This window comes from Lygodium microphyllum, chromosome 17, assembly GCF_053477565.2.
Source record: "Lygodium microphyllum isolate KBCC chromosome 17, Lygodium_microphyllum_v1.1.10, whole genome shotgun sequence".
Taxonomy (NCBI): domain Eukaryota; kingdom Viridiplantae; phylum Streptophyta; class Polypodiopsida; order Schizaeales; family Lygodiaceae; genus Lygodium; species Lygodium microphyllum.
Genome location: NC_141151.1, coordinates 131712326 through 131721727, shown reverse-complemented (window position 1 = coordinate 131721727; position 9402 = coordinate 131712326).

Below are 9402 nucleotides of genomic sequence, written 5' to 3'. Positions count from 1 at the left end.
CAACTCGAGGCATCATGCATTGTATTGTAGGTGTCGGACTTATCATGGATCCCCATTTTGGGGTATGAGGGTAGACAATAGTGCACGCAATAAGCCCAAATTTGTCAATTCAAACTCAGATCTCAAAGCCTTTCGAGACTGATGGATCATATCTTCATACTCACATGTAATAAGAAGGTCGTCCACATATAATACGACAATCACTACAAACTTTTCACCATCCATGTAAACATACAAGTTAGCGCTTGAGGCACATCTTTTGAAATTCAAGCCTAAAAAGAATTTATCTATCCACTAGAACTATACTCTAGGGACTTGTTTTAACCATGCAATGCCTTCTTCAATTTACAAACTTTGTTCTCAAAATGAGGGGTCCCAAACCATGGTGGTTGAGCCAAGTACACCTTCTCTTGAGGTCTCCATTCAAGAATATGTGTTTTAACATCCATTTGGTAAATTAGCTGCTTCTTATGAGTGGCCACTACAAGGACTTTTGTCATCAACATCTAGGGTTGAGAGGGGGTTCCTAGCCTTTCATAGTATTCTATAAGTTTTGGCACTTGTCTTCAACATTGACCCCCCCTGTTGTACCTTCTCCTTTGCATTACATGATTTGATAATATTTGTAAAGGGCACTTGGGCAAGTGAAAAATTTTCCCTCGAGGAACATTGTTCACGAGGCAGCTCTACTGCATGCACATTCTCATTATGTAGCAAGCTCCTCTATGCACCTCGTTGTGCAATGCACACCTAGGCATTGTCTCCACCAATGGTTCTTCACCACCTTACTCCTTCATCACCCTTTTCTCATCACAACACTCTCAAGTGGTTGGGTTTCCTTGTTTGTTTTGTGATGTGTTGGATCTAACCTTCCATTTTTATTCTCAGTATGGTGCACAATTACTTGAAAGGCCACAAACCATATTTATTCTCCAAAAAAAAAAGGTTCATTGTGGTTCCATCCTCCTTTGCATGACTTGGTAGGCCACTATGTAGCCAACATGCACCCTTTGTTTAATGCCTTGTCCTCTCTAGGGTGACTACTTGGACCCCCTTGTAAGATAACCATGACCTCTATAGTCTTACTAGGCCAGTGGGTAACTAAGTGCCCTTTGCCTGATACCCTAGCTACTTCAGGGTGGGAATCCTTAGGGTAATAATGGGCTCGAGTCTTCTTCTAGCCCCATCTTGGTTCCACTTTTGGGCCTAAGAGGGGGTATTGAGCTCAAGTTCATTACATCTTGATTAGTGCTTTAAAACGGCCCCAAAATAGCAATTTACCAAAAGCTTCATTAAATGGGGGGTGGTTCTAGAGAGTTTATGTGTTTCACATACAAATCCCTAATTTGGGAGGATCCTTCCACCTCTATAGCTAGATAGGTTGTCCACAATTCAGCCCCATCCTTATCTTGCAAGTTTCAACCCATCAGCCCTCTTCCACTAGGTATCTAACCCTTAGTGATTGCTGCTACAAGGTCTATAGCTATTGCCTAGCCTCCCAATGTTGTTCATGTTCAACTATCATCATCTAATCGGGTTGTTTATGTGTTTTCAACACTTTTCTTTATTAGCCTACTCTGACTAGTGGTTATTAGACTTAGGATCTGTTTCCAAGGGATGACACACATTGACACCTCCCTCAACCTACTCCCACAAGAGCCACTAGCTATTTGATAGCTTTTCCTTTGAGCATTCAACACATTCTCTCATTGATTTACTACATTCATTCATTCACTTCAAAGTCCTCCCATTTCTCTATTTGTGTTTGTGTGTTTTGTGCTTTGAATACTAAGTTTTGCATTTTGCATTTTGTGTTTAAGATTTGAGTTTTTCACATCACTATCTGAGTCTGTGCTTTAGACGTGGTTGCACATTCTATATTTCCTCAATGAAAACCCTAACATATCTTCACACACCCGAGTATTATTTGGCAACCTATGAACACTCATTAAATCTTATTCTAATCAAGGGAACGCAAGTAGAGGGTATTGATGACTATGTCCAAGAGGTCAAATCCTAGTCTAATACCAATTATTGGATTTAGGGTTGTAGGAATGCAAGTACACAACTTGTAGAAGAAGAAACTTTAGAGAGCACATATCAAATTGTATTAGAAAGTATCAATAAAGAAGATTTTCAATACTAAGTATGCCCTAAAAGTGAATAGGCATACACACAAGGTCAAGGGGAGAAAAGCCTCTTGAAGAGGGAAGAAAGTGTCTCGATAGTGTAAGTGTGTTTACACACATCACTATCAAAATATGATAACATACTTTTCATGCTCCCTAGTGTTTTCCTCATATGCTTTTTTTTCTTTATCTCCGTTGTAAATTTGTCTCCCACAATCCCTAAGATTAATTGTGATTCTAAATTAATCTAGCCTTTTTTCTTGTGTATTGAGATGAAATGTACCACCATGATCCCATGCTCTAATACCCAATAAGAATAGTCTTGTGAAGAAAAAGTAGCCCAAAACCTTAAACAGTTAAATTGTTCAAAATAAGCTAGTTTTGGAGAAAGAGTGGCTTAGCCCTTGAAAATGTGATATTATCTTTCAAAATTTAGCCTAGTCTTTGCAAGAAGTCCTCTAGTTTCACAACTCTGTGTGTGTGTGTGTGCGTGCGTGCGTGCGCGCGTGCATGCGTGCATGCATGTGTGTGTGCACGTGCAATGTCAACCTTGGATACTAGGTGGCATTGATGGATCCCCCATACATAAGGGCCCACTCAACAACTAGTAATGAGATGAACAAAAAAGACAGAGTGGGAAATAGGTTGGCCTAGGGAGCTATGGGGAGCCTCTTTTGCAAGAGAAAAATAATTATCCATCTTTGATTTTAAGGCCATGGATATATTTTATTTTATAAACAACTTCTCATGGATTGTATGCTATTAAGATTGACAAATTTCACTTCTAGTACCTTGGCTGAAGAATGTTTATTTGTGTGATGCAGTTGTAAGACTGTCTCTTGCAACATTTATCTTCTAACAAATCTAGGAGTAGATCATGTAGGTTTATCATCAACTAATCCATAATCTACTTGATGAACACAAGCTGAATGAACAACAATGTTCATCAACTATGTCAAAAACCAAATAAAGAAAGTTTATCATTTAGCAGTCAAACATGAAGATGAGGCTAAGGCAACAACATCTCGCATTTCTTCTTCAAGTATCTAACTCAAAAGCATTAATGAAACCCAATAAGAAGTTGGACAATGAATATGATAGAGCCAATAGGTTGTCAAATCGATGGTAGTCATATTGTTGCAACCTAAAGGTCTTCTTGAAACCCATTCTACTTGGGGCTCCACTTTCTAAAATGGATTGTGGACCTTGTAGTGCACTTGTTATTCCAATGCTAGTTTCCAAACATCCCATAAGTAAGATGAAGGCAAGGTGCTTACTATGTCAAACAATTTAAGCTGGATTAGTTGGAATTGAAAAGGTAATAATTGACTAAAAATACTGTCAATCTCAAGGGTAAAAATAAGATGTTAATTACATGGGCCTTCTCTTACAAGTGGAGCAACAATCTAGACAAGGTTTAGATGTTGAGATAGAAGGGTATGTGCTCATTTGATAGCATCCATGCTTGCAAGACTGCTACCAATAATTATGAGATCGTCAACATAGATAATGATCAATGTGGTATCCTTCACTTGATCCTTTATGTAAACATTAGGATCAATATTGATGTTCCAAAATCCATGAGCTTGCATAGACTTCTTTAACCTACATACCTTGTTTGGATAGTTGGCATCTACATACCCGAGTGGTTGTTGCATGTAAACTTGTTCTTGCAAAACTCCATTCTAGAAAGCATTTTTTACATCCATTGGGCATAAGGCTATCAACAATGATTAGCAAGACTAATTAGAAGTCTCACACTTGCCATTTTTGCAACTAGAGACAAGGTTTCCTCATAATCTTTACCATATGCTTGAACAAACCATTAAGCACATAACCTTACTTGTATGAATTGATTGAACAATCAACATTCAAATTTACTTTGTAGACCCACTTACATCCAATGGACTTCTTACTCACTAGTAGATCAGCAAGTTCCCATGTATTGTTATCCATAAGAGCTTTGTATTATTGATCCATAGTTGAATTCCATTTCTCATTTATGCATGAGTGATGTTCAATGATGGAAGAGACTTTACATAAATGCAACATGTGCAACAGCAAGATGAGCACCATAGCTAAGCATCTATGGACCATGAGTGACTCTCCTAGATCTTCTAATGATTGGTTGTGCTGAATTGTCAACTACATTCCCAAATTCTTCCTTTGAAAATACATGAACATTAGCATGAGTTGAACTAGATGCTGAATTTTCTAAAATATGGCTACCATGTGAGTCATTTTTGTGATAGGAACTTGATAGGTTTGAATACCACATGTCATCTTCATCAAACGCAATAGCTCTTGAGAGAAAAAACTTCTTAGAGTACGAGTCATACAATCTATTAACCTTCGGAATGAATCATGAAACATACAAATACATCTTTGAAACTTAGAATCAATATTCCTTCTCAACTCATCGTCAATATATATGTATGCAACACAACCAAACACTCTAAGATGAGATACATTTGGTTTTTTGCCTATATATTCCTCTTCTAGACTAAGATTGGTAAGTTCTTCTGTAGGACTTATATTCATGAGGCACACCAAAGTATTTATAGCCTCATCCCAATGAGAATTTTAAATATTATCATCACTTAACGTAGATCTAGCATGCTCAACAATAATTCTATTCTTCCTCTTTGCAACCCCATTTCGCTTAGGGGTATGCCTACAAGAGTAATACCTTCTTATACCATTTTTTCCAACAAAATTCTTCAAATTAATTTGAGATAAACTCCCCTCTCCATTTGATCCTAAAACCTTGATATATGCACTACATTCCTTCTTTACTATTGCTTCCAACTTTTGAAACATAAAGAATGCTTCAAATTTCTATTTAATGGGATAAATCCATGCCTTCCTTCACAAGTCATCAATGAAAATTGATGAAGTACTTACAATCACTATTTGTGCTAGCCCCCATATATTTGTACGGATAATTTTGTCTTTCTTTTCTCTATAGGTGCTCTTTTTGAACCTCGTTCTTTGTTGGTTCCCAAATTAGCATGAGGTACATGTATGGTTGTCTTCCATAAACTAGAGTATGAGCAACCCTTTAGCTATCTTTTGAGGTAGAGGGAGACTTGTTGAAGTAGTTTGCTTGTTGAGGTCTAAATGTCTTCATTTTGAATAGCCTTTTAGTTTTCTCTCATTATGCCAATAGTTTGCCATTCTCTTTGAACTCTTGTACAAAACATCCATTTGGATTGGATCTAACTTCAAGTCCTTGCTCAAAACTAACTAAAAGTAAGTTCCTAATAATGTTAGGAACTAAAAGGACATTAGACAAGTCTTTTACCTTGCCTAAGGAAAATTGAATGAGAATAGTGCCTTGTACTTTAATACTATGTTGTGAAACATCTCTTATGCTAACTAATTGTGTGGTACCGAGAGTCTAAACTAAACTAGACTATTTTTACTGATGAGTCACATGATTATAGGCTTCAGAGTTGTACCATTCATCTTGAAGTTGCTAATTTGAGTGGCTTATGCAAGTGGATATGAAAACTTACTCATCACCATCGTTGATTTGATTTGAGGTTAATGCCATGTAGTTGGTATCTAAAACTCTTCCATTGAGTGGTCCATTTTGAAGTAGGGGGCCTTCTTACTTATTACTAATTAGTCATTTGTTTTTTTGTGAAATCTCTTTCCCAATGGCCTTCATAGCCACAATAGTTGCATTGACCTTGTCTTCTTGGTGGATATCCTCTTCCTCTTGCTTGTATATAGTTGTCTCTTTCGCTTTATAGATAGTTGGTGGGCTGATGTGTGCTAATTTGCCAAATAATTTTCTTAATTATAAAAACTTGAGTTGTTTGTTGAAGTGGATTCCTCTTCTTCTTCTATATCTTTCCCTTGTGGGAATGTTCTTCCTCCTCTTACCATCACTAGGGTTGATTCTTATTTGTTAGATATGGATGTGTATTCCTTGATCATTTCTTCTTCTTGTGAATAATAAGGGCTTTGAGGTCCAAGTGAAGGAAACTTTTCTTCACATCAATGGAAGTGACAAATTTTCTATAGTCTTTCTTCACACATTTGAGAATAACGTTTAATATCACTTCCTCTTTGACAATCTCACCCAATGCAATTAATTCATCTCTAATGTCTTTAACCTTTAGCAAGTACTCGTGCATACTTTCATTTGTCTTTTTAGTTGTTTCATTTAGCTTAAACTTCAAATTCATCACTCTAATGGTGCTATAACTCCCTAACATCTTTACTAAGATGGCCATGCCTCTTTTGCACTTGTTGCATTTTGAATGTAGCCAACCATGCTATCACTTATAGTGATGTTGATGAAGCCTTGAGCTTGGGTTGCTCTTCTATCCCGATTGTTTCTTTCTTCTCCTTCATGACTCGTTCTTCCTTCTTCACTTATAACAATCTTCCACATGTCCTTAATCATTTGTAGAGTTTGTATTCTTAAACTTCCATGTGTTCTAGTTTTTTTTGTCAAGCTTGTTTGCATCACTAGAAAAGGAGATGTCACTTGGAGCCATTTTAGATTATAAGGGATATTTAAAGACTATATTTTCTAAATGGATATTAAGAAAATATGCTAGGAATAATTCTACTCAAGAGCTAGGAAGAACACCTCTAGCCTATTGTTGCTAGGTTTAAATGAAATAGAAAGAGTGTTAATTTTAAGCTAAATACTTAATATGACTAACTCTAATACCATCATAAAATTTTAAGAATTAGATACCCAACACCTCAACTAATTCAATTGACACTATATAATAAGGAGATGACACAAATAGTTGATTGGAATGAACTCATAATCAAGTAGATTACAGGCAAAGTAAAATATGTAACAGTAGTAGAAGTGCTTTGATACACTCAAAGACATTATGCATTGATTCAAGATAATTAATACAACTAAGAGAGAGATAAAGTAAGTTTGCTCATATTCCCTCACTCTCATACAATGTTCATGTAATCCCTCATACAATATCTCATGCATAGTTATTGCAACTTGCTTAATATATAACATCATATATTATAGATTGCTTTGTTGTTTGAAATCTACATACCAATAAATGTTGATTTTTTCTCAGTGGAGTAGAATCTAAAAACTTTGAGTTGAGGATATAGATCATGAATAGGAAACAACTTCTTAAAAGATGTTAGGTTGACCCAACAATTGGATTATTCCATATCTACTCTCGAAGTTAGGTGTATGTTCTTATCTCTAAAGTGTAGGGAAAGGTAGATAGTTGTGTTGTTGAGAAACATTAGGTCTAGGTAGTTCTTTGACTATCCATATGTAAAATGATAGATTCAAGATGGAATATATTTATGTTATGTAATCCCATGATGATGTGGTCTCTCCAGATATAGGCATGCTACTCTTCTTTATAGAAGTACATATTTTGTCTGAAAATATCTATATAGGTAGTTTCCTTTTGTGCATAAGTACATTGCTTTCTATCAAGAAATATGCAAAACTACCTCACATAGGTACTTATTTTGTATCAACCATTATCTAGAACTATCTTGCATATGTACTTTTCTTTTGTCTAGAACTACCTATGAGGATACTTCAACATTTTTTTCCACAAGAGTCATCTTTTTGCTTGCGTACTAAATGAGATAATAGATTGTATCATATCAATGCATAGGGACTCATCCTACAATTGATGTATAAAGACTTGAACAGGGAAACTCTACTCTGCTAAAACTACCAAAGCAATGTAGAGAATTTATTGACTTAGAAGACTATTTGGCTACATTACCATAATATTTTAAACTTAGCATCCTTGCATAAAAGGTTGAGGAGAGAAGCCACATGCTCAAGATAGTGTAGATGAATGAAATTTCGAAAGTTCCTTTTAAGATATTTTGGGGATTTTTTATATTCTAGTTTTTGGTCAAAAAACAAATAAACGGATCAAATTTCGTGTTTTTTGGAGATGTTTTTGGAGGCAAAATAGAAATATCTAAAATACGAAAAGTCTTGGACATCCCTACCCTCTGAGCTATTTCCCCCCATATCTATACTCTCTCATGGCTCTATTGTGACATCTTCTCTGTGTTTATGTAACCTTCATTAACAAAGTGAATTACTTACACCCTCCTTTCCCTTGGCACCTTTGTATGCCTCTCTGTGCATCTCCAATCTACCTCTTGTGACAACCAAGTAGGCTCTTCGTTTCTGTTAATAGTAAAATGAATACATGAAAGAAAAAGCTGCATATTGAGGTAGAGATTAAATATGCCCCATTATTTAAAAGAACCCAGCGTACCAGTGTCAACCCTCAGGTTTTGCAAAGTTACAAGGTGGTCACATGTTTTGATGCTCATTTCAACCTTTTTGGGCTCCATATTGAGACACTCTTTAGAAACTTTGCCAAGAAAGATGCTCAAGGTGATCGTCAATGCATACCTTTGGGTGAAGTTTTCTAGTACCAACATTAAAAGAGTGAGATGATAAAGATGTTTTATGCTTGCAACAAAGACACTAAAATCATCCACATGCACTCACATGAAATCACCTGCATTATTTAGAAAACATGTGAGCCATTTTTTGAAACATGGCATGACCATATTTGAGCTCAAACATCATACAACCATGAACACCCCTAATTGAAGGTAGACTTTTCTCCATCTTCCATTGGCATTTTAATTTGGTTTTCAATGTGAGTACACATGCAAACTGGGACACAATTTTTGTGTGTGCACGTGCGTTCGTGCACACGTGTGCGCGAGTGTGTGTGTGTGTGTGTGTTACAACATGGAATCCATTGAACATGACAGATAAACCAAAATTTATTTAAAATCTAGTAGATTGTGCACATTGACAGCATTACATAAGACCAACCAATAAGGAAATGTAAGAAGCATGATATAGAGAGACATAATCAAGAACAATGCATTCAAGAGGGAGGGGTACCGCTTGTTACTCGTTGCAAAACCGAACACATGGCCTATTAGTAAGAACTAGATAAGTTATTTTGTGTTGCAAGTGTTAAAGGCAATACCTAATTGCCATCCTTGTCACCCTCATAAAACAAGTGTACCTTGTTCATGTCCATAAGGTTACTGAGGCCACAAGTGGAAGATTGTCGTCATTTGAGGTGAGGATATGCAAATGTATGAACTTGAGATAAGTTTGGAGTATGATAAAGCCTTGGGGTAGTTTATATAGGCCATAAGTGAGAGAACTCGCTACCAAGTATAGTGGTATGGGGTGGGTCTTTACCTTTACTATAAAGGGGAAAGAGTGGCTATTGAGTATCTATCCCATCATAGCTAGGAACAT